Source organism: Diabrotica undecimpunctata, chromosome 7 (genome assembly GCF_040954645.1).
Source record: "Diabrotica undecimpunctata isolate CICGRU chromosome 7, icDiaUnde3, whole genome shotgun sequence".
Classification (NCBI taxonomy): Eukaryota; Metazoa; Arthropoda; class Insecta; order Coleoptera; family Chrysomelidae; genus Diabrotica; species Diabrotica undecimpunctata.
In genome coordinates this window covers 16,040,832-16,059,024 of record NC_092809.1, presented here as the reverse complement: position 1 = coordinate 16,059,024, position 18,193 = coordinate 16,040,832, and positions in this window count along the sequence as shown.

The following is an 18,193-nucleotide window of genomic DNA, read 5'->3' as shown; positions in this document are numbered from 1 at the left end:
CCTTTTTCGTGTAAAATTGATTGATGTTTAAGTTTACTTGAAATTTTGATTAATAATTATACTCTTAAAAAAGTTATATTAACTAATACTTAGTACGATCCGTGTAACTAGCAACCTCTATGAGAATCGGATATAAAAACAAACTCATGGGATGTATCCGCTTCCAAAACATGTTCGTATAAAATTTCATTACAATGTTGCCAGTAGTTTCGGCAAAATCGTAAAAAATGCGTAAAATTTTTTTTTCTGCAACGCCCTGTATCTTGAAAACGGATGGCGTTACAAAAATTTTTTACTAAGCAAACCCCAATTATTTTTCAGTTTTTTACCTACCCTAGAGACGGAGTTACCTTTTTTTGAAACACCCTGTATACATAGGCCTTTCAATTATTAAATAATATTTAAAAGTCTGTTATTTAGAAGATTTTATATTAAATGGCTGTTCAAGAATTACGTAAGCACTAACGGCAGATGGGGTTGTGTTAACCCATGGTTAGTTTGCTGTAAGATATAATTGATATCTTGATAGAATATTTATTATTTGCGCTAGCGATGTTTACAAAACTGAATAACAAAATATATATAGGAGGCGTAGTAAAAATCAGTCCTGGCATCTAAAATCTTTTCAATTTGGGTAATTTCCAACGCCACACAACTATTTCATGAATGCGCTTTTTCAAACTCAACCAACAAAAGTGTCTAAGGAAAATTAGTTACAAACAATTGCCGGCTTCCACGTCAAAAATTACACATATAAAAACTAACTAATAAGATTAATTAAAAAACATAAGGAGACGAAACAGGGGTCTTTGCTTTGATAAATTTTGACGACATGGGTGCGTTGGGGGGATTAAGCAAATATTTTTTATATTTAAAAGTGGCGTTACAATTAATGGACATTTAGAAAGATCCAATTTCGAGTTTGCAGGAAATGTTTTAGCTCAATATTGAGCTCAAAGGAAATTGATGGCTATCATGTTACTGCAAAATATGTTGAGTCGGGCGAACAAGATCTTTTAGTGTACAAGTTTGGCTTTAGTTTTTTTTCTTTTATTCTTTTTAAAAATTGCAATAAAAAATGATGATACCAGAAGAAGTAGCACAAGCTGTTGCTTTTACAGGATGATGGAAACATTTCGGAAAACAGGACAATACAACAGGAAGCCAGGTCAAAGTAGATGAACAACCTTAAGGTCAAGATAGTCATCGCATATTATCAGCACCAGTACTTGTTCAATGATTAAATGATGTGCTTTGTTTGGGAAAGTATGTAGTATTTATTTTCATATTTCACATTATTTTTGCTTTCTTTTACTCTTCTATAATATGATCTAATTTAATGATATCATCATCATCAGTGGCGTTACAGCTCTTTATGAGCCAAAGCCTTCTTCAGAACAATCCTCCATTCGCCCCTGTCTCTGGCAACTCTTCTCCGTGCTCTAATTCCGATAGACTTCAAATCATTTTCTAGGTTGTCTTGGTACCTAGGTCTCGGTCTTCCTCTTCTTCGTTGTCCGATCGGCCCTCTTCAGTCAAAAACTTTTCTGACTATGGCATCTTCCTCTCGTCTGATTACATGACCTATCCATCTGAGGCGTGCTACCTTAATGAATTTTACAACGTCAGGTTCTCCAAATCTTCTATACAACTCAAAATTGTAACACCCGCGCCACAAACCTTGTTCTTTTATGCCTCCATATATTCGTCTTAGTATTTTTCGCTCAAAACGTTTGAGCAATTCTTGGTCATTCTGTGTTAGTGTCCAAGTTTCTGAACCATATGTTAGCACTGGTCTTATTAGTGTTTTGTATACAGTCAGTTTAATTTTTCTAGGCATTTTTGAGGCCATCTGTCTTCTTAAGCCATAGTAACACTTATTGGCGAGCACTATTCTTCTTTTGATTTCTTCACTGACGTTGTTAGCTTTGGTTAGCAGCGACCCAAAGTATATGAAGGTGTCAACAACTTCCAGTTCTAGGTCATCAATTATTATTCGTGTAGGTATCGGGTTGCTTGACCTAGTGCAACACATATATTTGGTCTTTTGAACATTTATATTTAGTCCCATTCTGTGTGCAGATGCTCTTAACGACCGAAATGCTTCAGTCAGAGATTCTGTGGACCTACCTATGATGTCTATGTCATCTGCGTATCCGACAATTTGTACTGATTTGTTAAAGATAGTACCATTCGTAGTAATCTACGACTCTCTAATTATTTTTTCTAATGCCAGGTTAAATAAGAGACACGAGAGTCCATCACCCTGTTTTAGTCCATTTTTGCAATGGAAGGGTCTTGAGAGATCGTTTTGGATTTTTACCATGCTCTCGGCACCTGTGAATGTAAGTTCAGTTAACCGGACAAGATCAAACGGAATGCGAAATTCTACCATAGCAAGTAGAAATTTAATGATATATTCTAACTTATTTGCTTCAAAATATATTGTTTCCTGTTATTCAGTAAAATCTCATTGTTAAACTGCTTAAAAACATTAAATCTGTTCAGAGAATTTGACTTTTTCTTTTGGTATTTTGTGCCGCAAACACAGAAACTGTTGTAGAGTATCATATTCCTGGACCATGTAGTTAGAATTATTGCCATTCAAAATCGCAATACAATAGAGTCGATTTATGGGCATGCACTTGAAGCACTCGTCCCATAAACCACCTAACGGTCAGAGGGTTCTTTCTGACCATCTCAAGAAACACTTAATCACTTAATCACGTTTTATCGGTTCTCGTCCTGAGTCTCGGCGTCCCGGGCATCGTGACGTGGTACCAACGCTAATCCACTGGCTACGAATACATCAATATTTCAAAAGGTAAGCCTTTTCTTTATACAGATAACAGTAGTGAGCTAACTAATTATAGTAATTTATTCACAAATAAATATTTGCTATTTTTCACTACAGTTTTACATAAAACATCCTTAGAAACACAGTTTCCGTTTATACCGTTCGAGGACGCTTAAATGAATATGGATTAAGGTCCAGAATACCTGTCACGGGACCTCTATTAACAGTAGATCATTGGTGCCAACGTTTACACTTTTTTCGCGAACATATTTATTGGGCTGTTGAAGAATGGGGTGCAGCGCTCATCACAAATTAATAAAGATTTAACAAATGCTCATTAACTGAGCGACCCTAGGATTTGAAGAAGAGCTGTAAACGTTATCAGCAATGTTGTTCTACTCCCAGAGTTCAATTTGGTGGAGATGGTATAACGGTATGAGTAGGCACTTCCCTAAGGACTCATGCAGAACTTGTTACAATTCAAAATGGCAATTTAAACGCTGAAAGGTATATTGAACAATGTTTGGATGATCATGATCATGATCAATGATCATTGTAATGCCATTTGCCCCATTTGTTAGAGAAAATTTTCGTCTGATGCAAGATAATGCGCGTCCTCACATTGCAAGAATTACCTGCAATTACTTGGATAAAGTTGGGATTTCTTTATTACCATCGCACCCAAGGAGTTTAGACTTAAATCAAATCAAGCTAGCTTAGGATATTCTGGAACGAAGTATTCGTTAATTTTCAAATCATTAATTACCTCAATTACCGAGGTATTACTATATCAAGTATTCCTGGGAAGGTATTCGCAAGAATAATAGAAACAAGAATAAAAACCCAAATAGAACCTACTATGGAAGATACACAATGTGGATTCAGGAAGGACAGAAGCACGCAAGACCACATATTCACAATAAGACAAGTAAGTGAGAAAGTAATCAATAAAAATAGAGAAATTCATATATGCTTTATCGATCTGGAAAAGGCGTTTGACAGAATACAAAGAAAGGACATATGGAGGACATTAAAGGACAGAGGAGTTGACAGGAGTTGAGGATAACAATTGATGTAATAAAGGATATGTACAATAATAATACAAATACGGTGAGAACCAACAACGAGGAATCCGAAGAATTTACTACAAGTCAAGGCGTCAAACAGGGATGCGTGTTGAGCCCACTGCTGTTCTCAGTGGTACTGGATGAAGCAATAAAGAAAGCCAAGAGAAGAATGAGAAAACTAACATTAGGATAGTGGCAAATGAAACAGACTCAACTATCAGAGCTTTTATTTGAGAACAGAGAAGACCTACAGAACAACCTTGAAATCCTAGAAGAAGAACTGTTAAACATAAATATGAAAATAAATACAGAGAAAACAAAAACAATGATAATTTCAAATAAGAGAAAGACACACGCAATACAATTAAACGGAAAACAACTAGAATAAGTGGAACATTTTAAATACCTACGAGTAATAATTGAATCAAACGGTAAACAAGACATGGAAATAAATGAGAGAATGGAACGAACAGGAAGCTTATTTAACACTATGAAAACAACATTTTTGGGGAAAAAAGAAATACCGGAGAAAGTAAAAACGGCAGTCGTAAAATCAGTAGTTAGACCTACAATCATGTATAATAGCGAGTCATGGACATTGACTGGGAAACAAAAATCTCGAGTCAATGCTATGGAAATGAGGTTCCTGAGGAAAATAGCAAACAGAAAGAGGACAGACAAAATACGTAACGAAACAATCAGACAAAACCTAAAACTAGAACCAATAAACGAAAAAATAGTAGAGGGGCAACTAAGATGGTTCGGGCACGTGTGTCGAATGTCGAATGGAAGATTAACAAAACGAGTGTTTGAAACGAGAGTGCAAGGGAAAAACAAACGAGGAAGACCAAGAGTTAGGTGGGTAGACGAAATCAGAAAAGAAGTTGAGAAGAAAGGATTGACATGGGAAAGTGCGCGAAATCTAACACAAGACCGGAAAGCATGGAGACAACAGTGCAAAACTTAACTCCACCATCCTTACACCTAACGGTAGAAAGGCTTAGGACTAAGTAAGTAAGTAAGTAATTACTTAAAGCAAGCAGTTCATGACGAAGGAGAGCAAATCATTCAGGAAGAATTTGCTGCCTTAATCCGAAGTATGCCCGATCGAATGAAAGCCGTAATAAGGGCCTTAAATAAAAAAATAATTTTTGTTTCTTTGCAGATATTTAAATTTTTAATATTTATAAAATCGTTTTTACTACTACTACTACTAAGGATTTCCACAGTTTTCACTGTCTTCCTTCACTCAAGCGTTTTCTCCAATTTTCCCTGTCATTCCAGTCTCCATCTCGCAGGGTTCTTTTCTCCATAGCCTCGTCGATTTCATCTCTGAATGACCTTCGAGGTCTTCCTCTCTTTCTTCTTCCAATCGGGCTCCATTCTGTGATTTTGTTTATCCAGCGTCCTCTGTCCGCTCTTCTGACGTGGCCTTACCAGGATAGTCTCTTCTCCTCTATATACGAAAAATCGTTTTTCTTTATTAAATTATTCATATGTAATATATTTCACTTTAAATTTTGTTTTTTATGAAATACCCAATTGAGAACATCTTACACTTTTTTAAACGCCTGTTTCTGGGAAAAATCTAGATGTCCGGTTAATTTTGCACTCCAATGTTGAGGTTTGTGACTTTAGTGGATATTTTTTCGATATACTCGAGGACCGCTCACTTACAAAATTGTATATAGAATACGCCTAAATATATTTGCCATTTAAGAAATGACTATGATTATTTTACTATGAGTGAAATGCATGTTTTAACATTTATCTCCAAATTTTTAGTAAATTGAGTCGTATAAAATTCAATTATCGGAAGAATTAAATTTATTTGCATCGTAAAAAACTAAATTCTATTTCATGTTATACTTAGTATAAAGATTGTGGCGTAAGATAGAAATAATATGTATCCAATATGTCTACGTTTTCATATATTCGTTTACTACAAAAATATCTCACTGTAGTCCTTTCCTTGCAGACCTAACTCATACAGAGAACTCATGTAACAACTCGTTCATATTGCCGAACCCGGCATCCCATAAACCCGTTAAATATGCCATTTATGAATCTATTAAGGCCGCTGGATTCAACAAAACCAATTTGCGGGGGCCCCACTGTCAGCTTTCCGAATACGCGTATTGAATCCAGAATATCTGGATTTCTGGAAAGCAGTGCCTTTAGCCGCTAAAGCGTCTGTTTGGGGTTTTGCTTTCGAATTAGCTCGGAATAAGCACATACACACACAGAAACTGGAAAATTAAATCGCATTTGGGCCAACGGACCCCATGACTTACTTACTTACATAAAGGATTGTCCTCGGGCTCTTACATTAGGATTCGGCGGAAAACATGAAAGAGGTAAATCTCGGCGATGTCTTTTCCTTTGTTGATTTTGGAAGTTTTTGGTTTAATGGGATCTTTTAGTGGTAAAATTAAGCCACTAAGAGCGGGTAAGGCTTTTGGCAAAATTAAAACAATATGTGGCTTATGCTTAGGTATATGCTTACTGTATATTTGTATCCTATTGATCGCAAGATATGTCAGCACGAAATTCTGCGTAGTAGTTTTATGTAGATGGCATATGAAATATTGTGGAGTAGCAATGACAGAACAATTAACGTTAACAATTAACATTAACATTAATTAATAAATTTATAAAACACAAGAAAATATCGGAAAAATATGAGCGAACTAATTCTACTATTCAAAAAAGGAGTTAAAAAACAACCAGAAAACCTCTCTTCGCTCATTTTACGACCTTCGTAAGAAATTTAACTGTCAGCCACATTCACCTACAAACTATCGGCTTATCGGAAATTCTCCTGAATCAGAGAATTCCTATATGCACGTACGTGACATCTAAGCACAGTGATCAGCATGCACCTCACGAGACATTCATCTCAGAGAATCGGTAACTGTTAGAGCCGTGTAGAATATCCTATAAAATTCACATGGCGACTTCGACAGGCCGAAAAGGATATAAGAATGAAACGAGAGGATAAGGAGCGTCCCAGGACTCGGTAATTTGTCACAGTCAGCAGAACTAACCAAAGCAGTCTGAGGTGTTGATTTCTACGGATATTTGAGAAAGAAATCAGCCTGACTTATATTTATTCATCTTAAACCTTAAATCTGTGTTTGAAACAGAAGCCTTAAAATAAGTAAAATAAGCACTGACTTTAAAAACAAAGTAAGTTCTAAATATTGTTTCCATTAGCATACTTAACTTTTGAGTTTTGAATTTTTTAAGGATCAAAATATTGACCTATGATAAAATCCTATTAAAAGAGAACTCATACTCTCAAATGAAATGCAGATTTATTGGAGATGTTAAACTTTGTAATATAATAATAGATTATTATTGACATTTAATTCAAACATTTTGTAAATATCAAACACAAAACGGAGAAGAGAGTTAGATAATTTGTGGTAGACATTTTTGTTTTTAAAAGCTAAAGTAAACTTTATGGGAATTATTTGTGAGTGAGATCAGACAATTTGGCCTTTTTTCCTCGTTAAAAGAGATGAAGTAATACGGTTACCTTCGACATGAAGATCTATTATTAAGAAAATATTGTTCATTCCACCCGCCAATTAAAATCCTACTGTCAGAAATGTTCGCGCCAACCCCCGCGCCAACTCCCGCGCTAATCTGCACGTCATCATAGTAGCAGTAATACATTTGTTAGTCATCAGTGTACTTCAGACACTAGTATATCCTAATATATATGCAAACAGATAAATGGTATGCCTTAAGTATAAAATATCAATGAAGAAATGCAAACGTATTTAAGATTCGCCAATGAAATATTCGTCATCTTAGGTTCCGTCTGGTTCCGAGGCTTTATATCGGTTATTTGAACCTTGTTTTCTTTTACAATATGTGGGATGCTAACCTGGCCCATCAACCCTCCTCTTTTATCCGGACTTGTGACCTGCTGTGGGCATAAACGCAGCTTCTGAGCTACTCAATCCACCCAGCCCTCGCGCTCATAACCCCCAGGAAATTAATAATCACCACAATAACGTACCTGAATTAAGACACGAAATAGAAATCAGTTTTCAGGAAATAGAGATAGCCATAAATTCACTCAAAAATAGAAAGTCTTCAGAACCAGACGGAATAACCAACGAGTTTTTAAAATACGGAGGAGAAAATATAGCCCTAGAGATGACAAAACTTATACAAAAACTAATGTTGAACTGCAAGATACCAGACGCTTGGAGAAACAGCATAATGATACCAATGTTCAAGAACGGAGATAAAGAAGACCCCAACAATTATAAGAGGTATAAATTTATTGAACACCGCACTTAAGCTTACCACAAAAGTCCCAACCAACAAAATCAATAAAATAACAACTTTATTATCAGATGAACAACAAGGATTTAGATCCGGAAGATCCTGCGTAGACCCCATATTTCTACTAAGACAAATCACAGAAAAGGCCATCCAGTACAATAAACCAGCATATCTATGTTTTATAAACCTGACAAAGGCTTTTGATCGCATCCACATCCAAGTCGAAGACGTCTTACACCTACTGTATAAAAGAAACATACCAATCAATATTATACAAACAATCGAAAACATCTACTTCCATAATCGAATACAGGCAAAGATAAATGGAAAACTAACACAGTGTATACCAGTACAAAGCGGAGTCAGACAGGGTAACTCGTTAAGCCCACTTCTCTTTAATATAATAATGGACGAAATAATACAAGCAGTACGTAAAGGCATGGTTACAGAATGAGGAACAAAGAAATCCAAATATTATGTTATACAAACGACGCCTTAATCGCCAAGACAGAAGACCAAAGAATAACACACATTTTCAATACAACAGCCACGAAATACAATATGATAATATCAGCAGAAAAAACCAAATGTATGACAACATCTAAATACGATGTAAAATCAAAATTGATGGGAAGGTAATAAAGCAGGAAGCAAGGTTTATATATCTAGGAATACATATAACTAGTTACGGAGATGTTGAAGAAGAAGTAAGACAACAAAGCTTAAAAGCAAGTAAAGCGACGGGATCTCTTAATGACAAAATCTGGAAGAACAAACAAATAAGACATGACACAAAAACAAGAATGTTTAAAGCAGTAATTAGACCTATATTAACATATACGGCGGAGACAAGACCTAACACATCTAAAACGAGACGACTACTAGAAACAACAGGGATGAAAATACTTCGTCGAATATCAGGGAAGAGTCTGTTGGACAGGGAGAGAAGCAAAAACATAAGAAGAGCATGCACTATAGAAGACATAAATGGATGGGTGACAAAACGGAAACAGGAGTGGAACGAACACATTAGTAGAATGACAGAGGATAGGATAGTATGAATAGCACGAGATAAGTCACCAAATGGACGAAGAAGTATTGGCAGACCAAGAAAAAGATGGTGCGATAATTTAAACAATTTAGGAGGCTAATATTGAAAAAGAAACAGGCTTTAAAGCCTACATACAAGAAGGAAGAAGAAGAAGAAGACAATAACATAGTATAATAGAAAATAGTGGAAGACAATAAAAGACAGTCCGAAGAACGAATCGATAGTACTAAGACAATGCTAGAGAGATTACATGATGCCTCGAGAGGAGTAGGCTTAAAGATAAATTTCTCAAAAATATAATTAATAAAAAACTTAAATAAGCGAAATCTCTTGATGTAACTCAGATAAAAGAGACATCTTCATATAAATATATAAGCCCTTAAATACTTATTGGTAGAGATAATTCAATATGCGAACTCCACTCAGGAATGAGTCTGAGACACACTAAAATCAGATATGTTTTATGTTTTAAATGAAATGTTTTCAATAAAGGTGTCCCGTCTGCCTACAGTGCAGAACATTGACGAAAATTACAGTTAATAAAATAAAAACAACCTAATATGCAACTGGAGTATCAAAGTTGGGCATATCTCTAAGAAATCGAGTTCCAAGCACAGAAATCCAAACACAGACTACAAGATGATGTGGAAAAAATAACAAATGAAAACTGAAATTGGGCAGGACATGTCGTAAAAATGAAGAGTAATAGGGGAACTAAAAAAATTACAGAAAATGTTTTTGGAAAGATGGACTCATATATGTATAAACCAGATAAACAATGCACAAAATACTGAGATATGGAATCATTCAAGGGAGCGGTGGATAAACTTCATCAACTGAATAATTATTCTGTTATTATATATCGATTCGGTTGATTTAAAAACCTGGTAATAACTAATGAACTTAATATTTGATTTTATTTTCGATTTTTGCCGTCTGGAAAAGTTCTTTTTTACTAGACTAGGGTAATATATTTTGGAATCATTGAAAAAGTATTATTATTTCTAGAGATCATTTTCGAACAAAAATATCTTCAACATCCATTACGGATTCTGTTGGCGTTTCAATAAAAATCAAAATTTTTTTTACATTCTCCTTTTTCGCGAGAGGAGAGCCAATTTCGCCAATTACATATCTACGCATCACTTATATTCCTATAGAGAAATGACAGAAAAAACATCTGGATCGAATTTTGTTCACCTTCAAGGAAATTCGGATGCGAATCTCGAGCACAAATATATACAGTGAGTGAAGCGCGTGTTTCTAATTTAAAACCCCTACAACTTTGGGAGATGCAACTTTAACAAATTCTGGTAACTGAATTCGTGGAATCGATATTGGGGTAACGCAAATATTCAATACTTGTACTTTTAAAACATGTTTACTTTTTTCAATACAAGTTTATACCATAATGAAAAACAAAATGATTGATTTGTAAATTAAGCTGTATTTTTTTAATGATAAATATTGTCTGTAATATATCTAAATAAATCAATACAACATTTAATCGTTCGTTCTGTACTAGTTTTTGAGTTTTTTTTTTTGAAAAAAAGGATTTTTTCAGAAATTTCGAAAATAGTATCTTCACTTTAAACTCGGATTTTTTTAAAAATAAACCAACCATCCCATTTCACACAAATTATCTGCATTCAACAGTTTCATTCATAGTTTAGAAACCATCCCATTATCCAACATTAACTACAACCAAGAACTAAACATAATCAAACAGATTGCTTTCAATAATGGCTACAACCCTGATATCATCCATAAACTCATTTATAAAAAGAAACGTAAATTGCTTCAACAATCAGCTTACCCTAACATTACTTCAGATTCCCCATCTTACTTCTCATTACCATTTCACTGTCCAACTCTCTCCGAATCAATCCAAAACACTATTCTGAATTCTGTTGAAAATATTAAGATTTTTGAAAGAAACGTAAATTGCTTCAACAATCAGCTTACCCTAACATTACTTCAGATTCCCCATCTTACTTCTCATTACCATTTCACTGTCCAACTCTCTCCGAATCAATCAAAAACACTATTCTGAATTCTGTTGAAAATATTAAGATTTCCTTTAAAGTTAACAATAAATTGAGTAGATCATTATGCAATAGTAAGGACTCTATTGACTTTAGCAAACGCAGTGGAGTTTATAAACTTCAATGTTCTGACTGTGATGCCACTTATATTGGTAGAACTTGTAGATCTCTAGTAACCAGGGCCATGGAACATTCTAAGTTAGAGAACACTTCTTCTTTTTCTCATCATCTTAAATATCACAATCACACAATCAAGGTACCAGATGATATTTCTCTTCTTCATAACATTCCAGGTAGAGATTATCTCAAACTTGACCTTTTTGAGAATTTGGAAATAGTCAAGGAAAAGAAAAACAGTCCCAATTGTGTTAATCGTCACACCAGCATCAACAGAGACGTTGTCCCACTTCATCGACAATTATGCTCCTGATCTAACTTTCGTTCTTTTAACTACACATCCAGTTTTACTTACTTCTACATTTCTTTCTATTTTCCCATAGCTTAATATCACCTTATATAATCCGCCATACTTTACTCTATTCTTGTCACCATTAATACACTAACATCCCCCTTTCCAATATCCAATTTCCTATCCTCTCCAATAACTACCATCTAACTAATCACACATGTTTTCTTACAAATACTCACTTTACATCTATCAATCTCTTATCACAATCAGTTTTAGTATCCCCAGCTTACATCTTTACATTCATCTCCTATTTCCTTTTCTTTCTTTTTCTCTTATTTCTTTTTTCCTCGATTCATCTTCCATAAATTTCAAAACAACTTACTTCATCCATGGAAACAATTAGGTAATAACATTCTTTTTATCGCCTTTAAAATGATTTATTAATTTCAACTACCTAACTTAAATTTTGCCTTACCCTGGTATACCAAATTTATTTTACATCACAGTCACTCATTGTTTTTACATTCTACCACCTTTTTAAAATACCGAAAATTGCTATTGATCCTACTACACACAAAACACAATTCTTCACTAAAAACTGCCTATTCACAAACTTAAGCACAATGACTTTTGCTCCTACTACATCATTCCACTTGACATTGACGGGTACTAACTGATTTTTCATACCATCTTTACTTTCTATCAGTTAGCCCAAGACTCCAGCACAGATCAGAGGTAATATAAGTCGATAAAACCTCAACAGCTACAGGGGGTCATGTAAGATGCCCCCATTTTCAGTTTTTAATAATCAACAAGTTAACAGTCTATTGCATTTACCTTGACAAATACCATGAGGATTGTTTTTTAATACGGATGTCCTACCAATGTTTTTATGTGGCCATACAATGTTTTTTAACAACTTTTTATGTAAGTAGTAAAAAACCAACGTGTTCTTTCTATATATTTAAATTTTAACTTACTTGTTTTTAATATTGGTACTTTTACTCTCTCTTTTAGTAAACTGATGATGGAATGATTCAATTCCGAAAAGATCTTCTTTAAAATAAAAATTTTAAGCTTTTAATAAGCATTTTTTATACCTTAATACACACGAACACCACGTGCTTTTTAAAAATAAACCTTTTAAACCAGTTAGACTTACAGAATGTAATGTTTTTTATATAAATAAAGTAAATTGTAAATGAACAACGAATAATCTCAATTAGGGTGGCTTTGACGGGGGTGAGTTTGATACTTTCTGCGTCACAAAACATATAAGCCGACTTTATTTTATCGATTCAAGAATGACCTCTGCTGCAGTGGCAGGTGGAACGAAGATAAGGCTTCCTGGATTAACCGCTGCTTTTGCTTCTTTTACTGTAGCAATGGGTAAATTTAAATGCTTCTATACACCTTTCTTTGGATTTATCCCACCTAGAATAAGAGTTCCGTATTCTAAACATAATTTGTCATGAGCGGTTCCACTTTTATTTATATTCCACTATTCGATCTATGCGTTTTAATTATGACAAATCACTAAAAAATATAGTCTTAATAAAAGCTACGAAAGTGATAGTTTGAGGTTTCATCGGCAAAAGTGGAACCACTCATGTCAAATTATGTTTAGATGCAAGCCTTATATTCGTTCCACCTCCACTGCAGCAGAGGCCATTCTTAAATCAATAGTTGCCGAAATACCATTAATTGTGATCATAAGCGATGGAATACCCCAGCAAGACTTCATTTTATTTATAACTTACCTTAATTTTCTTGCACATCACTTTTACCACTTTAAATGTTTTTCTAAGATATTTAAAAAAGTTTCCATAAGTTTTCCATCAAAAACTTACCGTTTTCCGATTATTCAACATCATTGGATTTAATTTTTGTATTCAATGAATAAAAGTTTACTTTTAAACAGCTATACCTTTGTTAATAAGTTTAGGGTAATAATAAATAACAAATATCTTTATTTTATAAGCTTCATTTGTAGACGGGACAAAAAAACTGGAAAAACCTATTATTGTGGAGTAAAAAAAAACTGTTTTAGTTTATAACCGGTAGGTTTTTACTAGACTGCTTTGCACGTCAATTTTCTTTTTCGCACTACATGAGTTGAAGGCATCGGTTTCTTTGTCAATAAAAACCACGCGAACAAGATAATAAACATCCAAAGTATATCATTTAGAGTGGCATATCTTATGACTGAAGCTGAACAGTAGATATCAACTCAAAATTATCCAAGTATACGCTCCAACAACAGACCATACAGACGAAGAAATCGAAATGTTTTATGACGATATATCTACTACGCTTAATGACTTTCGTACTCAATTAACAATTTTATGTGGCGATTTTAACGCAACAATAGGTGTAAAAGAAGCAAAGCTAGAAACATCCTTGAGAAAATTTGGTTCACCAGGAAGAAATGACCGAGGAGAAACACTATTAGGATTCCTACTCCAAAATAATTCATTCAACAGAAACAGCTTCTTTCACAAAAAGATGCACAGAAGATGGACCTGGGAAAGCCCAAACGGTAGAACAAGGAACGAAATCAACTACGTCATAAGTGACAAAAAAAATAATTTAAGATGTAACAGTACTCAACAAGTTCACCACAAGTAGTGACCACATAATGATACGAGCGAAGTACAAATCAACACAAAAAAAGAAAGGAACGTAATGACTAAAAATAAATCTCATGGTATCTGGACACCTCCATTAGATATCAACCAATATCAGGCACATATCAGTAATAAGCTACTACTGCATGACACCTCCGAGAACGATCTTAACGACTTAAATAATTACATCATAAAAGCCTTACAAGAAAGTCACCGAGTGCACTGTTCTAAAAGAAAATCAGATAGTAAAATAAGTCCATATAATGAAACGCTGCTGTATCAAAGAAGACAAATGAGAACCGATAATAATGCAGACAGCCATACACTAAGAGAAATAAATAAAACTGTTTCGAAGGCAATTAGGACATATTTAAGGAAATTTAATACCGATAATATTAAACGCATTAAAAAGGAAAAAGTTCTAAAAGTTCTACGTAGATATCTAACGGGAACGGGAAATGCGAAATTCGTAAATTAAGAAACAAGTTCAATGAATATTGTTCTGAAGCTATTTTCTTGTGACATTTTAAATTTATTACTATTTAACTGGGAATAAGCCACAATTAAAGGTTAAAATACGTTTATTGACGTTTCAATTTCCACTTCGGAAATCGTTCTCAAAATACAAAAAATGTTTGTATTTTGAGAACGATTTCCGAAGTGGAAATTGAAACGTCAATAAACGTATTTTAACCTTTAATTGTGGCTTATTCCCAGTTAAATAGTAATTAAGTTTAATGAAATAACATCACGTAGAGACGAGTTAATACAGGTCGTCGAAGAGTTTTACGAGGAATTATATGGAAGTAGACAAGAAAATCAAACAGGAATACAAACAGCCATTTCAAAGAAAATCATAAATCAAGGTTCCGAACTAATGCCAGAGATTAGAGTAGATGAGATTCGACAAGCATTAAGAAAAATGAAAAATAACAGAGCCCCAGGAGAGGATGGAATATGTTATTAAATAAATTAAGGAAACTGTTTAGTCTATGTTTGGAGCAAAGAGATGTGCCCAAAGAATGGAACAATACAATAACCATCCTTTTGAATAAAAAAGGACACATAAAGGACCTAAACGAAATTAGAAAGGTTACCTTTGTTTTAAATTTTTTATTTTATTTCTTTGTCTGAGCTCGTTTCTTATGAGAATAAACTGTTATGGAATGGCGCCCATTTCATTTCAATTTTAAAGATAATACAAACAGCTTCTATATAATTTTTGAAATCACCGCACCCAAACTCTCAGACGAATATTTATCGATTTTCACAAAGCCTTTGACACAGTTGAGCTAAGCAAAATATTACAGGCGCTTAAAGAATGCAGGCTAGATTATAGATATACTAAATTATTATACAAAATATACCTGCAGGCAACAACCACTGTCAGATTACATACTAACAGTAATCGCATAAAAATAGAACGGGGGGTTAGACAAGGAGACCCAATGTCACCTAAACTTTTTAATACGGTGCTAGAACATGCTTTTAAGAATTTGGATTGGATGACAAAGGGAATAAAAATAGATGGAGAATATCTAAACAACTTACGTTTCGCCGATGATATACTTATAATAACTGAAGATCTAGGTATGGCAAGAGAGATGGTACAGGAACTCGTTGTGGCTACAGAAAGTGTAGGTTTAAATATAAATATCTCGAAAACAAAAATCATGACCAATTTGGTACCCAACCAGAACATCAGTATTGGTGGAAAAGAAATAGAACTCGTAGATAGATATAAATACCTGGGGCATGAAATTATGATTGGTAGGGATAACCAGACTCAATCGGCCTTGGGTGGGCAGCATTTGGAAAACTGAGAGAAATTTTTAAAAGTGAGCTGCCCACATGCCTAAAGAGAAAGGTATTTGATCAGTGCGTCCTCCCAGTCTTGACGTACGGAGCAGAAACACTTACCTTAACAAAAGCAGCAGCTACCAAACTGAGAGTCACGCAGAGAAGAATGGAGCGGTCCATGTTAGGAATAACTCTGCGAGATAGAATAACCAACGAAGACATCAGGAGAAGAACCGGAGTGACTGACATTATCGAGAAGATAGCCAGACTAAAATGGAGATGGGCAGGACACATAGCCAGAATGACAGATGGGCGATGGACAAAGAGGTTATTGGAATGGAGGCCAAGGGAAGACAAGAGAAGCGTCGGTCGACCACCTACAAGATGGACTGACGATTTAAGAAGACTCAATAAAAACTGGATGAGAGCGGCGCAAGATAGACGGGGTTAGAAACATGAGGAAGAGGCCTATGTTCAGCAGTGGACTCTTGAGGCTGGATGATGATGATGAAACTCTCAGACACGAGCAGAAAGGCCTAGATAGTTTGTGTACTTAAGTAAATAGTTTGCTTAAGTTATAAATTTAACTTTTTTAATTGGTTTAGTGTTTTTTTGCGTTCGGAATATCACATAAATAATAATCTAACGAAAAATAATATCATGACGTGGCAACGATTTATATCATGTCATGTGTCAGAATGTAACCCATGAGCTATTAAGAATTTTGTAGATTAATTTTTACATTAACAAAGCTTAATTTTGTTGGAATATTAATATATTTGAACTTACCAAAAAATATGACACAAAAATGATAATAATTGTTTTTAGTAAACACTGGTAATAGAAACCTGGGAAAAATATATCGAACAAAAAAGTGGCCTAAGTTTACCAAACTTTGAACACGTATTGCCCGAGAAATTGGACCGGTATGTGTTTTACATAAATATAACCAATTTGATTTTGTGCAACCTTTGAACACTAGGAAACCGTCTTTGGATGAGTATTCCTAAACAAATTCCATATAAAAGCGCTATATATTTTCTCGCGTCTCTAAATCCACTTTCTTTTTCGATCAACTCCCCTTTTATTCAGAGCTATTCTATTGTTCCCAGCCGGCTCTCTTGTGTCGTTCTTAATCCTTAACGGGTCGCTTTTCTTCGCCCTTTCCATTCTTTACTAGAGCTAGGCCAGTTTCATTCATGCACGTCGTGCTTATGGACAAAACATAGTTGTCGAGATGATACGTGAATAATTACTCTTTCAGATGGCCGGGAAATTTTATAATCCTTCTCTTTCCCAACGTGACGTATATGTTAGTATAGTTGTTCACGTTTTACATTATATCTGTTTTAAAATTTGAATATTACCATTACAAGTTATGTTTATCATCAAATGGAAAATTGTATTCAGAAATTATGTCATTAAATACACCAAAGCTTTCTTTTCTTGTGATGTTTTTTGTTCTTTATGGTGATTATAATTGGTATCTAAGTTGTTATTTTAAACAAAATCCTTTTTTGCAAGGTTAATGTTCAACGCTGTTTATGGAATCTTAGACCATACTTTGAAAAAATAGGCAAAAACAGGTAAATATATCATCGACACACACATCATCTCTTCAAGCACTAGAGGACTGAATTGGATGGGGAGTAAAGAAATTCGTGTACCTCCAATAATGAATATCGGTGGGACCCAGGTCCACCTGGCCTTTCAGCATATGACCTTTAGCTAACACTAACCCCTATGAGTCCGACACCATTTAAGGGCGGCGCGTTACACGAAGCATTGGTGGGCACAACCCTCCCCGTAGTACCTGCGATACGTTACGAATACCCGTCCGTTAGCCCCCTTCCCCCGGGGGTGAAAAGGTGGGCGCTGGTAGAGGACTCAACTTCGCATTAATGGGGAAAGGACATATAAGGGTCGCACCTCGTTCAACCTTACTTTGGTTCTTGGAATGAACGTAGAGTGATCCCACGAGAAACTCGTCTCGGATACTAGGAGTGTAGACCGGTGACCGCAACGTCAAAGCGCCCTGCGTACGTTTCTACAAACCTGACACCTCAAACGACGGCTGCCCACCTCTTATTCCTTT